The 18,009-nt window shown below is 42.0% G+C and overlaps 1 pseudogene; it reads left to right on the forward strand.

Moving 5' to 3' along the window:
- The first annotated feature begins 4,580 nt into the window (after window positions 1-4,580).
- On the forward strand, window positions 4,581-8,423 carry LOC115469664 (annotated as a pseudogene).
- Window positions 8,424-18,009: the final 9,586 nt, after the last annotated feature.

Raw genomic sequence — 18,009 nt, forward strand, 5'->3', positions numbered from 1 at the left:
GGTTCGGAGATCCCTTCTCATCGTTTCTACTCCCTCCAGGGTATCCACTCTATTGGCTATTTTCGTTTCAACTGCAAAAAGGCATACCTTTCCTTCCAACCCTTCAGCAATAGGCCCCAGCAACGACCTCAGAGAAACTCCACTGCTCACCTTCCTTTCCATTTACCACCCTCTACCACCTGTCGGTCAACCAGTTTCTTATCCAGTTCACCACTTTTGGTCCTAAGTTCAACCCTTTCAGCTTATTCACGAGTCTTCTGTGGGGGACCGTATGAAAGGCTTTGCTGAAGTCCAAGTAGATTACATCTAACACGTTCTGCATCCAGTTCTTTGGTCACCCAGTCAAAGAAGTCAATAAGATTCATTTGGCAGGATTTTACTTTGGTAAAGCCATGTTGCCTCAGGTCCTGTAACCCGTCGGCTTCTAGAAAGTTAACTATCCTTTCTTTCAGCAGCGACTCCATTATTTTTCCTACCACCAACGTGAGACTTACTGGTCTGTAGTTTCCCACTTTTTCCCTGTCTCCACTTTTGTGAAGAGGGACCACATCCGCATCTCCAATCTTGCGGAACCTCTCCCATCTCTAAAGATCTATTAAATAAATCTTTAAGAGGTCCCGCCAGGACCTCCCTGAGCTCCCTCAGTATCCTGGGATGTATCCTATCCCCCATAGGTTTGTCCACCTTCAGATTCTCCATCTGTTTATAAACTCTTTCTTCCATAAAGGCGCAGTATCCACTCCATTCCCAGATGTTCCCTCAGCAGTCGACCGTGGTCCGTCTCCAGGATTTTCCTCCGTGAACACCAAAGAGAAATAATTGTTTAGCACGTTCGCTTTATCTTCATCACTCTCCACATAGCCATTCTCATTATCTTTCAGTCTCGCAATTCCATTCGTATCTCTTCTCCTTTCTCCAATATATCTGAAAAAGGTCTTGTTACCTCTCTTTACATCTTTAGCCATTTTTTTCTTCTGCTCGCGCTTTCGCTAGCCGTATTTCCCTCTTCGTTTCTTTGAGTTTAATCTGATAATCTTATCTGTGATCCTCTTGTTGAGTTCTTTTGTATTTCTTGAACAAAACCTCTTTTGCTCTTATTTTTTAGCTACTTGTTTGGAGAACAATATAGGCTTCCTGCTCTTTTTTTGTTTACTTTCTACTACTACTTAACACTTCTATAGCGCTACAAGGCATACGAAGATCAGTCACTATATTTATAGCAGCTTCTAGCTTGGACCACTGTTTTTCCACATCTACGCCTTCCCACGCCAACAGCTCCTTCTTCAGGTATTCCCCCATTTTATCAAAATCAGTACATCTGAAATCCAGTACTTTGAGTTTTGTGCGTCCGCACTCCGCCTTCGCCCTTATATCAAACCACACGGTGTGATGATCACTATTACATAGGTGTGCACCCACCCGGATATCGGAAACACTACCTCCATTCGTGAGTACTAGATCCAGCATCGACCCTTCCCTCGTGGGTTCCGTCACCATTTGTCTGAGCAAGGCACTTTGACAGACATCCACAATCTCCCTACTTATTTCCTTTTAAAATAATCCTATATACATCAGTTTTTCAAGTGGCCTCTAGGTCTATTAAGTATCTTGACTTAAACATTTCATGAAACCAGATAGTTTGTCAAATAAGCTACCCCTAAATACTAGAGGTCACTGGGGATTTAAATCATTTACAGTTAAGTCACTGTGGATGTGGGGGGGGGGGGGAGGTTATTGAGAAAACCAACATATTGCCTATGATGTATTTGTACAAGTGACAGAATACATTTTAAACATCTAAAATCAAGAATATTGAAATTACTGTAGCAAGGCAGTTGTCCCATAACTGCATAAAGTTCACTTACTGATGCAAAAGAGATAAGATTGTCTTCTGGTTCCATGATCTCAGGATCTATTGAGTGGCTATACTGACAGCATTTACAGTATATTCTGGTATAAGCTCCTCTCATCAAGCCACTGGCTTGATTTGGATAAACCTTTGTTGGCTGTTACACAGCATTCCTATGATAGTACCATGCTATTTCCTCCATCAGCATGGACAACCATTAATATGTGGAGAATGAGATTCGTTGTTGTTTTTTTTTATGAAACATGAAGAATAGATTAAGTACCTAACTTTAAACAGCAGTTAAGTGCCAAAATGGGTGAAAGAGAAGTTAGGTGCCTATTAGGGGCTTATTTTCAAAAGAGAAAAATATTCAAAAAGTGGTATAAATCTGCATGTAGATTTTTTTCTCAGGTATTTTTGACATTTTTCTATGAAGTCCGTCAGAAGTGCATTCAAATCACAAGGGTGTGTGTCAGGGGCATGTTAAGGGCGGGATCTGTGTATTCTAACACTTTGACGTTTTTTGCCATAAAGGAACAAAACATAAACATCCAGGGCTATAAGTTGGACGTTTTGGTCTAGACCTGTTTTGTTAATGAATAAACCACAATAAAAGTGCCCTAAATGACCAGATGAGCACTGGAGGGAATCAAGGATGACCTCCCCTTACTCCCCCAATGCCAGCCGAAGATGTAGTACTGAAGTCCATTAGAGCAGCATGCAGGTCCCTAGAGTAGTGTAGTGGGTGGGTGCAGTGCACTGCAGACAGGTGAACCCAGGTGCATACCTCCCTCTACCTGTTACACTTGTGGTGGAAGCTGTGAGCCCTCCAAAACTCACCAGAAACCCACCGTACCCACATATAGATGCCCCCTTCACCCATAAGGGCTATTGTAATGGTGTACAGTTGGTGGTAGTGGGTTTTGCCTTTGGGGGGCTCAGCAGACAAAATAGGAGACCAATGGTGAGATGTGTACCTGAGAGCATTTATTTGAAGTTCACTGCAGTGCCCCTGGGGTGCTCCATTGCTCTCCTGGGATGTCTGTGTGTCTAGTCTATTAAGAATGCTGGCTCCTCCTACATTCACATGACTTGATTTTGTGCATTTTTCTAACTTTTTTTTTTTTTTTCAAAAATGGACCAAAAAATAAATGCACAGAGCACAAAGACATCTAGCAAATAGCTGTTTTTCTGTTTTGAAAATGGCTACGTTCCTCACTTGAATTTTGGACATTTTTAGACTTAGATGTCATATCGAAAATGCTCCTCTAAGTGAACTTAGGCACCATTCTATAACTTGGCATCTAAAATGTTCTAGCGTGTAACCGCAAAGGAGGCCTTCACATGTGCGGACATGGGCAGTTCAACTATTTTAGCACAAGTTTTATTGAATACATGTAATTGCTGATTTAGGCATGCCCTTTTACACCTGCCATTGAGTAAGCATGTGGTGATGCCTGAATTTAGGAGCCTACTTGCTGACTTAATCTGTTGTTAACACAATAAATAACAGCAGCTAAAGACCCGCATGGGCCATCCAATCTGCCCAACAAGGTAGCCAGAGCTGTGTCTGCTACTTTGCTTCGGCCCCAGTCACCCATGCTTAAATATTGGTTGTCAAGTCTCAGTGGCTTCATTTGCCAACCATATAGACAGGCAAACATGATGGAGAAGATATGTAATTATAACCAAGATTGAAGTATTGCTGACAGTATTCAACTTACTAGTTCAGATGTCTTCCCCTACTCCCCCCCCCCCCCCCGCTGCACATCACCCTCACCAGCAGCATTTGACAATAAAGTGGTCTACAACACTGGGGTTGCCAAAGCTTCACCTGTCTTATTTCCATTTGTAGGACACAGACCATATAAGTCTATCCGGCCTCGGCTCCCTCAATGATGGAGATGCCAAATCTTCTTTCATGACACAGATTTGCTGTTCTGGAATACTAGCTTAGTGCCTAGATTTTGGGCTCCTAACCTTTATAGAATTGCCCCCTATGTGTATTAAGAGATTGGATGTTATAAAGCCTTTGAATCGCTTCATGGTGCGGCCACACCTCGAATATTGTGTTCAGTTCTGGTCACTGCATCTCAAAAAAAGATATGGTGGATTTAGAAAAGACAGAGAAGGGCAACGAAAACGATAAAGGGGATGGGATGACTTCCTTATGAGGAAAGGCTAAAGCGGCTAGGGCTTTTCAGCTTGGAGAAAAGGCGACTGAGGGGAGATATGATAGAGGTTTATACAATAATGAGTGGAGTGGAACGGGTAGACATGAAACTTGTTTACGCTTTCCAAAAATACTAGGACTAGGGGGCACACAATGAAGCTACTAAACAGTAAATTTAAAATGAATTGGAGAAAATATTTCTTAACGTGTAATTAAACTCTGGAATTCATTGCCAGAGAATGTAGTAAAAGCAGTTAGCTTAGTGGGGTTTAAAAAAAGGTTTGGATGGCATCCTAAAGGAAAAGTCCATAGACCATTATTAAAATGGACTTGGGGAAAATCCACTGCTTATTTCTAGAATAAGCAGCATAAAATGTATTGTACTGTTTTGGGATCTCGCCAGGTACTTGTGACTTGGATTGGCCACTGTTGGAAACAGGATGCTGGGCTTGATGGACCTTCGGTCTGTCCCAGTATGGCAGTACTTATGTTGTTCAATATTCATCAGCCCAGATCAGACTTCAGCAATGGATCCCTTTTTCAATATTTTGCAGTGAAGTGGTTCATTGTATCACCTCCTATTCAAGTCTAGACTACTCTGAAGATGTACTGAGAGAGCATCTGCTGCTGCAGAGAAGAAGACTGGTATTTACCTGCTGAGAAATTGTGTTCAAATTTGGGAAAACGTGGATAAATAGGTAATTTCAGTGTTTTTTTTAATGTTACTTAATTTAAAAGACAGTTTACTTTAGACTATAGTTTAGCATTAAAAAGTGTCTATTTAGAATCTGATATAAAAGTTCGTCTCTGTTAAGTTTGATTTCCACTCACCCACTCCAGGCTTAAGCTTTTATTTATAGGCTTGTTAAACCAATTAGAAGGATTGAAGGTTTAATTAGCGCATTTTCATCAGTTATTAATCAGCTGTTAGCAACACAGTGTTTTTAAGTCCTTGAGGAACACCTAAACTAAGGGCCCTTTTACTAAGGCACGCCAAAAAATGGCCTGTGCGGTAGGTGCATGTATTGGACACGCACAGGTCCAGTTTTCAGCACGCCTGTAAAAAAGCCCTTTTTTTGGGGGGGGGGGGGCCAAAAATGGACGTGCGGCTAAATAAAAATTGGCATGTGTCCATTTTGGGCCTGAGACCTTACCGCCACCCATTGACTTAGCGGTAAGGTCTCACGTGTTAACCGGGCAGTAATCATCGGCACTCATACACATCCAATTACTGCCACGCGCTAGCGCCGCGCAGTAGAAAATAAAAAATACTTTCCAACACTCGTATCGGACGCGCGTAAAAATGGAATTACTGCCCGGGGCACACAGTAGCCAGGCGGTAGTTCCAAATTGACGTGTGTTGTACACATGTAGGTGCCTACATGCCTTAGTAAAAGGGCCCCCTGGTAAGCTTAAAGGACTTTGTTTTAGTTTACATGCCTCTACTCATTTGCAAACCTCATTAATAACTTGCCAATACTAGGACGGAGGCAGGAGTCCAGCAGAAAGATGGGAGCTATCCAGTTTTTTGCACTGTGTCACATGTTTCATTATCTCCCAGTTAGTAAGCGTATGTGTTCACTTGGTGCCAAGAGCTCCTAGCATTCAGGGAACAAGTCTGATCCCAAAGAGGTATACAGAGGAGACCTTCAGGGACATAGTACAGAAGCTGCACCTCCAGTCTGGCAATCTCTGTGCTGCCGTAGAGGAGAAGGGTCACCTGCACAGGCTCAATAGAGACTTGCCCATTATCAGATATACGGCTTTAAACTGTAAAGTGTTAACTGCCTCATGACATCTATCTATCCCATCCTCCTTTCACTGAGCTATACTAGAATATGCAGACAACCTAAAACCTAGATGTACTATTTAAACCTGGTGTAACTGCACTGTTTATTCACTGATCTGATGAAGAGACAATAATTCTCTTGAAAGCTTGTCCAAGATTTTATTTTTGTTACATTTGTACCCCGCGCTTTCCCACTCATGGCAGGCTCAATGCGGCTTACATGGGGCAATGGAGGGTTAAGTGACTTGCCCAGAGTCACAAGGAGCTGCCTGTGCCTGAAGTGGGAATCGAACTCAGTTCCTCAGGACCAAAGTCCACCACCCTAACCACTAGGCCACTCCTCCATTAATAGCTCAATGTAATTATATCACCTTCAGCTTGGTTGTTGACTCTTATTTCCACATATTCAGTTGAACACAGCAATCACAATATTGTAAATTTTATTGACACTTTTCAACTATATTTTTCTTAATAATTTATATTTTAGCGCTTCTTTTGGTGTCACGATGGCTCAAGCATTTACCTCATTGCCTGACCTGATCCGAGAAGACTATCTAAGCTGTAAGATCTGCTTTGAGTTGTACAAGAACCCAAAACTTCTGCCCTGCCTTCACACCTACTGTCAACATTGTCTGGAGTTACTCTTAAAAAAGAACTCTTTGCGATGCCCTGAGTGCCGGATGGAGGTGGACGTCAAGGATGGCATTGACAGCCTGAAAACTAACTTTTTAATTAATAATCTCCTTGACCTCTTTGAGACCAAGAGGATAAAAGACCTTAGATGCACAATCTGCCCTTCTAACCAGCCAGTTATAGCCCGATGCTTGGATTGCAATGATTTTTGTGTCAACCATGTACCCAAGGCCATCACTGCTCCCGTCATACTCGTAACCACAAGGTGGTGAACGTGAATGAATTCCTAGAGGGCCAACATGATGCAGAGGTGAGACTTCATCAAGAGATGTATTGTCAGGACCACCAGAGGGAGCCCCTGAGGTTCTTCTGCAATTCCTGTAATTCAGCTATCTGCAGGGACTGTCGGCTCTTAGTTCATATCCAGCATAATGTGGGATCTATGGCAGATGAAGTACAGAAGAAAAGGCCTGAAGTGAAAAAGCTGATTGAAGGACTGGATAGTAACATCATGAAGATCTTAGAGCAGCAGAAAGCTGTGAAGGAGTCAATTGAAATGCTAAAAGCATCAGGGGATAATATCAAAAAGAGCATCACTGACTATGTGAATAAAGTCACTGCTCACCTAACAGAGCAAAAAGAAGCTGCTCTTGGAAGACTGTCTACATTTCAGACAGATCAAATGGAAAAATACCTTTCAGTAATGCAGAAACTCCAGAGCCAAATGGAAAAGGCAGTCAACACAAAACAATTTTCACAACAGGTGATGGATGTGGGAAAGGACTATGAGATTATGCACCTAGAGAAGACCATGGGGGGGGATTAAAGAACTGCAAACTTTTAAACCACAACGGCTGGAAAACAAAATCGCATTGTTAGATATAGGTTTAGATTCAAATGAAATCCTTTCCAAATCACAGCTCTTTTGTGTTATATTCTCAGAAGACATGAAAACACCAGATACAGGTTTGTCTGAAGAAAATATATACAGAGGTGAACAGCCAGAAAATGCAGTTTCTTCAAAGTCAGTACCAAATGCCCCTCAGGTGAACCCCCAGCCAAATAACTCTTGCTTCATTCCCAGACCTGTGAAAACCTATTCTGTACCAATACCTTTGACGTAGATGGACGAAGAGGATAAGTATGAGTCAAAGGTCACTGGAATTGCTGCTTTTCCTGGTGAAGGAGGAATTCTGGTGGTAGACAGTGAGAATAATGAAATAAAGCGCTTCTTTTAATGGTGACCTCCGCAGGACTATTACTTTCCCAGATGATGACATCACTGTCTGCAGTGTTGTAGTCTGTGGAAATACCTTAGCCTGCTCTGCTAGCTGTTACCTTTACTTTCTGAGCCTTGGTGGGAATTACCAGCAAAATTAAAACTGCGAGGCAATCAGGATGACAGCAAGTACCCTATCACCTCTTTTGAATCGGAATATGTGGCAGTCAGTGAGGGAACTCTTTGCTCAGTCTCCCTCTATAATACCAAAGGTGAGTGTCTTGATCGTGTTCGCCCCTGGGGGTATGAGGGAGGTCGGTTCCTCTTTATTGCTGTTAATAGCTTGGAGAATTTTATTGTGTCGGACTTCACTAGGCAGCAGATTGTCATCTTTAAGAGATCTGGCCAGATTGTCCACATTCTGAATAGTTCCAACTCAATACTGACCAAGCCTTTCAGCCTGTGCGTGGATGATTCCAATAATATCTTGGTGGTTGATACAGATGAAGTAATTGAGTTCTCAGCAGATGGAAAAAATGGGGAAGTGTTACTGAGTGCCAATGACGGGATGACAAAGCCACGCCTTGTCACTGTTGATAGCCATGGACGTCTTGTTCTGCTTCACGAGGACACTCAGATCAGTATTTACGAAAACTAGCTCTAAGTAGATCATTTGATGGAGCAATTTTATTAGATCATAGAAAGAGATACAGGCAAATACCTTTATCTGTCATAGTGTGCATACATGGGAATTACCAAGTTTACGAATGTCAATGAAACTTTGCAATGTAGGATATATGGTGTGTCCGTAGATGCAATCCTTTACCAATGGCAAGCCTGAAGAGAAGGGGTACAGAAGATCCCAGTTTCCAGGGTGGGGACCATGACTACACAACTTTATTCAGAAAAATAAATGATAAAAGGATGAAATAATTGTCTGGAATGCCTGTGTAAATAAGGTTAGCCAAGGAACTAACTCCAGCATACCCCTGGTTATGTTGTTATCCTTTGGGTGTATAGTACTGCTGGGTTTACCCAGCTAATGCAGATTGAGATTATTTCTGGTACTTGGTTAACTTGCATGGCTGTTCTCTGCATACTAGACCCCCACTGGGTCCAGTTTATTATCCTGTGTTCCCAGTGCTCTTCTTTGATTAGGCCTTTGGGAATGCAGGGAGGAGTCTGGTGCAGGAGCTTAATTTTCTGGTACTGCTGCTGCTCTCCCAGGATGATAGTGCAGAATAGACTATCAGAGATTCGTTTTAAAAAGTTTGATCTTTAAGAATTGCTAATACTGCTTTTGAATTTTTGGCAGTTCACCTCTGGAATTCGTTTCTCAAATTTATTAAGTTAGAGAGAAATAATTTACTTTTTAGAGAAAAGGTTAAGACTAATATTTCCTAACATTATTAGGAATTAGAATGATGTGAATGATAATTTTTATTTGATTTTATGCTGTTCGTTCTTAATGTATGTTTTTGTACTGTGATTTGAACTATTGTACACTGCATTGAGGGCTTCTTTTACTAAGGCACACTAGCATTTTTTGACCATGCTAATATTTAGAGTGCACTAAATGTTAGAGACGTCCATAGGAATATATGGACATCTCTAATGTTTAGTGCCCTAAATATTAGCACGCACTAAAAACGCTAGCCCGCCTTAGTAGAAGACCCCCTGAACCCTGAACAGGGGAGATAGTGTTCTCTAAGAATTATTTTGATTTGATTTTGATATTCACAGTGGTGAGTTGTTTTGCCTGTATTTTTTGTTATTGCAGCCTTGCTATTAATATTAGATTCAGAGCTAGATTGTGAATGGTAAATTCCTGGTTTGTACTTTACATAGTAACATGGTAAATGACGGCAGATAAAGACCTGTACAGTCCATCCAGTCGCCCAGCAAGATAAACTCATTATACATGGTATGCAATACTTTATGTGTATACCCAAATTTAATTTGTCCGTGCCATTTTCAGTGCACAGTCCGTAGAAGTGTGCCCAGCACTGTCCTTGTACTAAAATTTCCGAAGTTAACGTTGAAGCCCCTTAAAATTTACACTCTATCCCATCCATACCTATTCAGTCATGATCAGGGCACAGACCGTAGAAGTCTGCCCAGCACTGGTTTTGCTTCCCAATTACCAGTGTTGCCACCAAATTTCTGCTAAGATTCAAACAGGATTCCTTTGTGTTTATCCCACACATGTTTGAATTCCATTACCGTTTTCATCTCCACCACCTCCCGCGGGAGGGCATGCATATCCACCACCCTCTCTGTGAAAAAATATTTCCTGACATTACTCCTGAGTCTGCCTCCTTTTAACCTCAGTTCATATCCTCTGGTTCTACCACCTTCCCGCCTCAAAAAGGTTTGTTTGCGGATTAATACCTTTCAAATATTTGAACGTCTGTATCATGTCACCCCTGTTTCTCCTTTCCTCCAAGGTTCAGGTCAGCAAGTCTCTCCTCATATGGTTCGTTTTAAATTTACTACATTGTAGCTTCATCGCATGCCCCTTAGTCCTAGTATTTTTGGAAAGCGTAAACAGACACTTCACATCTACCCATTCAACTCCACTCATTATTTTATAGACCTCCAAAGGGAGGGGGCTAAGAAAATGAATGCGGAGGATCGGGTTGCCTCATAATGGGCTTGCCTTGCCTAGGGGGGGGAGTACCAATTGATTGGCATCCAGAGATCGCAGTCTGGGATGTTGATTTGTCCATGCCATTTTCAGGGCACAGACCTTGTTCTCCAGTTACTGAAGCTGAATCTGTCCAGCCATGATCAGGGTTTCCCCTTTCCTTTATAGAAACGGCTTTTTTTAGGCATCCCTCTGTAGAATTGCCCTCCAGAAGGGTAATTTTATGCACCGTTTTTGTAAGTAAAATAGTGTTTATATGGTAGATACCTGAAATGCTCTTCTGCGAGAGGTGGTAGAGATAAAAACTGTAACGAAATTCAAAAATGCATGGGATAAACACAAAGGGTTCTTATATGAAAAGAGAATGGGAGCAAAACAAAATGTAGTGATGCTTAATATGGCAACTCCAGTAACTGGACAGAATTCAATGGTCTGTGCCCTGATTATGGCTAGACAGATCTGGATGGGCTGGAGTGGGGCTTCGATGGCAACTACAGTCTGTGCTCTGAAAATGGTGAGGACAGATCTAGATCAAGTATCTACATGTTATATCACATCATATCATATACTAGGAGTTGATCATTTTGGGCAGACTGAATGACCCTCACAGGTCTTTATCTGCTATTATCTATCTGCCATTATCTGCTATGTTTACTATGTAAATAGGCCTATAAAATTAGGCCATGCCAAAAAGTCTGTGTGGTGCAAGCCAGCACATACTTGTATAGTAGGCATGTTCATGGGACGAGTTAGGGCAGAGCATGGGCGGAGTCATGATCTATATGCGTATTTTATAAAATATGCACCAAAAGTGCACACTTACAAATGCTCTCAACAAGCATAATCTCTCCAACTTCAATCTAGGCACTATTGCTGCTGAATTTGCAAAGTCAGATAGACTTTACCTCTGTGCTGATGCTTCTTATTTTCAGCTGACAAAATATCTGTCCACCTACTCAGGTTGCAGAAGTTTGCAGATCGATCTCTAACAGTGTATGTATTTGTAATAACTGTTTGATATTGTTATGAAATTTCACAGTATAATTGCTTTCATTTTAGATTTAAACAGAAAAATGTTAGGTGCTAAATGGTGTAGAATTCATTTTCTATCTTGAAAACAGTAAAGGTTAAATATTGCACCAAAATAAGCATTAGATACATTTCATTTTTTCCCAACATTCCAGTTTTTATTCCTGAAAAATATTTTGTTTTGGTTTTTTTATCACTTCAAAATTTCTGGAAATTTTACCCCTCTATTTGGGGCTATTTTTTTTTTAATTATTTGCTTCTATTTTCTTGTGAGGGGTTACTTTAAGCATGCCAATAATGAGACATTTTTAGGCCAGGGTTCTGTTTTTAGCAGGAATTCTATATGTATGAGCAGCAGTGTCTTATCTTTCTCTGCAATACATTTAGTTCAGGAATACAGAACCCATTTCCTGTAGAGAGCCCTCTGAACCTGATAGAGACTGTGTTTAGATTTGCTTCACACATGTCCTGGTCTCTGCCTTTGGCAATACAACTAGAAAACTTTGCCAAAGTAATTAATATGGTGATGCAACAACAGAGCATGGCTTGAGCCTGGGGGAACGGCAAAATCAAAATCATGTCTCAATTCTAATAAGAGGTCATTAACCCTTAATACGGGGTTAACACATGGAAATAGGCTACTCCATGATTGCATTAAGGAGCTTTATGATAGTTTGCTTATTTCCATGCATAAAACCACACATTGCTGAATTTTTCAAAGTTTTTCATTGAGGGGTTGTGGCATGGGCAGAGATTGGGCATGGAAAAGTTTAGTCAGCTAGCACGTTATATTTACCGTGTGCTAACTAGCTAACACACTGTTAACACAGGAGCACTAAGCACCTCCTCAATTGGAGGCGATGTGTGCTCCTGTGCTAACTCAGAGCAGGTAGAGCACATTACTCCAAATATTAATAAGCAAACAACAGCAGCAGCAAAGTGGACAAGAAAGGTGTTTCGGCAGCATGTCCCGCGTTAGGAGTCTGTGATTGTCACACAGAAAATGTATGTCTAGAATCAGACAAGATCTATAGCAAATGAATCGAACACCTTCCTGTTAATCAGTTTTGAATATCAGCTGCAAATCCAGCTTGTAATCAACAAATGTTTGTAGTAATTCTCCTTCAGGACCTGTCACCGAAACACAGTCCGTGTCAAGTCAGATTTTCTTGTACACTTCACTATTGTCTTTTGCTAGTTTGCTTTGTGCGGAGTGTTGACTCTCATTTGCTATTCCAAATCTTAACGCACAGCCTATAAAAAATTGCGGGAACACCCCTACTTGAAACCTTTGCTGACTTAGAGGTTGGGTGCTGGGTTAGTAATAGCAGGGCTATGGGTTCAATTCCCAGTGTCCTGAATTAGCCACTGCTGGAAGCAGAATACTAAGCTAGATGGACCATTGGTCTGACCCAGTATGGCTATTCTTATGTTCTTACAATGCTGTGTTAATTTTGGGCTCGCCACTTGTTAAAATTCAGCATTACAGCATGTTAAGTCCAAACACTTTAATGCATTTTGGGCCCCTTTTACAAAGCTGAGGTAAAAGGGGCACTGCAGCAGCATCAGCATCTGGATTTGTCACACAACAAGGCCCCCTTTTACCGCAGCGGGTAAAAGACTTTTTCTTTTTTTTTTCTTTTAAGAAAATGGCCATGCAAACTTTTCCCGGGGGAGCCCTTACCACCACCTATTTAGGAGGTGGTAAGGGCTCCTGCACAAACCTGGCAGTAACTTGGCAGCATTTGAGGCTGCCCGATTACTGCTGGGTAAGCCCCCCCGGTCCCCAAAAAATTACAAGTAATATTTAAGTGCTGAAAATGGCGTGTGTTTGGGGCCTGCACTGCCGCTGAGCTCCTCCGACCCTCTAAGTCTTTCCATCCATTCCTTCTTTAGCTGAGGCTTACCTGCATTCAATTTTTTTATATTCATGCATTCCATGGTTCGCCATTTTATGCACATTCCCCCGGATTCTATATGATGCGATACCAAGATGCACACGCAACTTGATTGGTTAACGAGCTGTTATTGATGTTAATTGGCACCAATTAGGATTTGCGCCCGCATCTGGCTGCAGATGGTTGTATTCTATTAATTGTAAGTACCAAGTGAATGTCTTGGTTTCTTTAACTGTATAAATTGCTTTGAACTTTATGGTATTAGCAGTATACAAAATACCATGTTACGTTATTAAGATGTTTTATTGTGTCAACATTGTAAGTAGCATACATAATAATCTATACTGGTTATTTGAATATTGTTTCTGTTGATATTGTCTATTGCCAGATTGATCTTGTAATTTTTTTAAGAAGGTGGTAAATAAATCCAAATAAATAAAATTTTGCAGGTAGCATTTTATCTTGTTTAGATGAGGATTGTGAATCTTTCTGGTTTATACTTGTAAAATTCAGTTACACATCAATAAAAAGAACAAAGGCAAGGTGTCAAATTTTCTTCATTTTTATTATTATTAATAATAATATATTAAATTATGTATTTATATAGTGCCTTTCATTCACACATGAATCTTAACATGGTTTACATTTACTTTAAAATCATATAGGCAGCCATCTCAAGAGGATGAGCCTACAGCATATATCTTAACACTTGGACTACCTGAGAGTTTTCAATGTGGTAGACAGACAATAAGCAGTGGTGTAATTATTATCTGACTAGCTGGGTGTGTCCTGAGGACTGGGTTGAGAACCCTGAACTGAATAGTACGTGAGAAAAAAGTTCTCCCAAGATCACACATTCAGAGGGGATTTATGAGACCACAATCCCACATCTTTCACTATTTATAAAGTACATGTGGAGGGGAATTTTTGAAAGGAGCGTCCAAGTTGCAATTTGGACGTCCTTGCAAAATGGCGAAATCCAAGGGCGGGGAAACCCGTATTTTTGAAACAAGATGGACATCCAGCTTTCGTTTCGAAAATACCGTCAGAGACATCCAAATCCTTAAATTTGGACGTCCCTAGATTTGGTCGTCCCTAGACATGGACATTTCTGACTTTCGGCGATTTTCAAAACCAAAGACGTCCATGTCAAAAACGTCCTAATGCAAGCCATTTGGTGTGGGAGGAGCCAGCATTTGTAGTGCTCTGGTCCCCCTGACATGCCAGGGCACCCTAGGGGCACTGCAGTGGACTTCATGAATTGCTCCCAGGAACATAGCTCCCTTACCTTGTGTGCTGAGCCCCCCAAAACCCACAACTGTACACCACTACCATAGCCCTTACGGGTGAAGGGGGGCACCTGTATATGGGTACAGTGGGTTTGTGGTGGGTTTTGGAGAGCTTGCTGTTTCCTCCACAAATGTAACAGGTAGGGGGGTATGGGCCTGGGTCCACCTGTCTGAAGTGCACTGCACCTACTACGAAACTACTCCAGGGACCTGCATGCACTTTCATGGACCCGAGTATGACAACTGAGGCTGGCACGAAATGTTTTTAAAGATGTTTTTTGAGGGTGGGAGAGGGTTAGTGACCACTGGGGGAGTAACAGAAGGTCATCCCCGATTCTCACTGGTGGTCATCTGGTCATTTCGGGCACCTTTCTGTGCCTTATTCGTAAGAAAAACAGGTCCGGGTGAAAACGTCCAAGTGTTCGTCAGGGACGTCCTTGTTTTGTTTTGATTATGGGTCAAGGACGTCCAAGTGTTAGGCACACCCAAGTCCTGCCTTCGCTAAGCCTCCGACACACCCCCTTGAACTTTGGCCGTCCTTGCAATGGAGTGCAGTTGGAGATGTCCTAAATCGGGTTTCGATTATACTGATTTTGGACGTCCCTGGGAGAAGGATGTCCATCTTCTGATTTATTTCGAAAGATGGATGTCCTTCTCTTTCAAAAATGAGCCCATTAGTAAACCACAGCACTTTGAGTAGGACTAACACTGTTTCAGAACTCCTCACCCTTAATACTATCCTAGCATTTCCCAACTAGTGTCCAATCAGACCTGATAAGCTCTGACATAGAGAATGACATGGGGACGGGGACAGAGCCCGCAGACAGGGTGAGGAGGGGGAGGTTATGGAGAGGTCCCAGGGGACAGGGACAAACTTGGTCCCCATGTCATTGTCTACTTTGAAGGCTATTAATGAATTGGACAGTTATTTATGTTTGAAAGATGCAGTCGATAATGTTTTCATTCTTTGGAAAAACAAGCAAAAGTATTGGCCACAACTGGCAAAATTTGCTTGGGGGATCCTTTACATTCCTGCTACCAGGAAGGACTGTGGAAGACTGGAATCCTGAGGTTGTTGACAACTTATATTCATCCACAGATTAAAAATCATAACAGTGCTTCATAGGGCATATTTCTCCCCCATTAGGACATACAGAATGGGTTGTATTTTGTACCCCTGGACATTTTAACAGAGTGGATTAGGGTTCCTTAGGGTAGTAGAAGTCAGCTGTTCTTGGGGTTAAAAGGGGGGAGGGTGGTGGGGTGGGGGAGGGTTATTGTATTTGCTCCTTAATATTGTTTTCTATTTGTGATTTATAAACAACAGTTGCACAGCATATTGTTCCTTTTTATATTTTAAGAAAAAGCTTTAAATATAAAATTATAACTGAGGTTTCTTCAGATGAGGATAGAGCCTAGGGGGACAGAGACAGAATCTGGGGGGGGGGGGGGGGGCAGGGATGGAGACAAAGCCTGCAGGAATGGGGACAAAACGTAGGGGGACGGAGACAACTTGCAGGGATGGGGTGGGGTCAAAAACAGAACCCACGGGGACAGGGACAAACTTTGTCCCCGTGTCATTCTCTACTCTGACAGGAAAAAGTCACTGCCTGATGCTCAGGTTCTGCTTCCAGGACGTTGTAGCAATATGCAACATAAGTTGGGACTCTTAAGCATGCAGGAACTCCTTGCAGAGAACAAGGGTGGCTACACATGCCTCTGGTTTAGGAAATTATTAAATATTATGGCATTGACTCATAGCTAGTCTTTGGATTAGCACTTTTTTTGTAATCTGTGCGTTTGAGTTTTCTTCTTCAATAATGTGACCTGCTTTGATTCCCTAGCGGATATTGGCGAGATACAGTTGCTGGAATGGAATTGGTCTGACCCAGTATGGCTATTGTTATGTTCTTTGTGACTGGTTCATGTGTTGCCACTCCATCTCTCCCCATTTAAAATTTGGAAAAGGTTTTCAGTGATACCCTGGCTTTTCATTTGCCCATAAGGGTTTTCTCCACAGAGGCTGGTATGCAACGTGTGTCTTGCGTAATGCAAAGGTGCCTTGGGGTTGAAAATTTGGGAAACTAATATGGATAACTTTGCATTACCTGATTACTGTACATCAAACTGAAGCACAAACATAAAGTAAGGGGGCCACATCCAAAATGGGAACCCATTGCTTACCAAGTCCCAAACACAGAACGTATTGAGTATCCTGGAGCTCTGTGTGCCACAAAAGTGAAAGATGTGACAAAATATCTATGTGGCAATACCTTTTATACGTACAGTATATGCAGGGAAAACATTGAAACCGCCCCTTGGCACTTGTTTGTTCCCACTCCCAGTGTTATCCTGCTGTTACACAGACAGACCTGGCGAAGGCTCCAGGAAGACTAGAAGCTGAGGCCAGTGCAATGGTACCCTGTTCCCATGTCTCCTGCCCAGAATAGCTGATGTCTAGAGGTCTACAGTAACTCCACCATGATGGAGTTCCATTTTAAACAGGGACTAGGACATGTTTTTAAAGCATGTTACTGCATAAATCTTAGTGCCTGTCACTCAGCATGGGAGGCAAATTCTAGAACTCACATCTGTTTTCAGAATCAGCCTCCTTTTTAATGGGATACTGAGGAAGGGGAGACTTTGGCCCCTAATGTGATGGCACAGTTGGAATGCCAGGTCTTCAGTATCATGGAAAGCAAGGATTCCACTATTGATGTACAACATTAAAAAAAAACTAGTATAAGGAGACTGATTTTTGAAAACAGATGCTGCTTTCAGAATCACAGTCTCCACAGTATTCATTTACAGTAATATTCTACCCCCCCCCCCCCCAAAAAAAAAAGCAGCACAGTGGCGCCTCATCCATTTTATGCAAAGAAATTACACAGAAATGTGGGAAAACATGCTCCTCTATATCATTTTTCCCTTGTTCTTCCTATCTTATCCACCCAGCTCTGCCTAGCAGCCACAAACAACTGTACCTAATGTATTGGTTCTAGATGTCATACCGCTCTACCTAGAGGCATCAGATCCTCCCAGGGCTATCACTGGACACAAGAACACAGAACACAAGTTGCTTTCAGTGCCCCCTTCCCTTTTGGACTCAGAATGCTCACAGACTGACTCAAAAGTGTCTCCCCAGCCATCTTGGTCACTGGCCAGTCATCCTGCTTGCCTGTACCTTGTAACATTTCTTCCTCCACCTCAGAAAGCCAGAGTCATCTCTGCCCCTTTCTGCAGGTCTTTCCCTCATCACATCTCTGGGGATAGTTGCTCAAAGAAGGGGAAGTTTGAACAGAGAGTAAATAAGTATGAGGATCATCGAGTATGAAATAACAATTCAGCTGATGCTTGTTCCCCTCTCTTTAAATAATGTTTGTGATTGTGTGACATAAAGCGCAGTGCATGGGATACAGTCTCAAAGCAGTGCCACTTATTTCTCTGTTCTGTCTCACCATCGCTCACTGTCACGTCTTCCAC

Source organism: Microcaecilia unicolor, chromosome 4, assembly GCF_901765095.1.
Source record: "Microcaecilia unicolor chromosome 4, aMicUni1.1, whole genome shotgun sequence".
NCBI classification, from domain to species: Eukaryota; Metazoa; Chordata; class Amphibia; order Gymnophiona; family Siphonopidae; genus Microcaecilia; species Microcaecilia unicolor.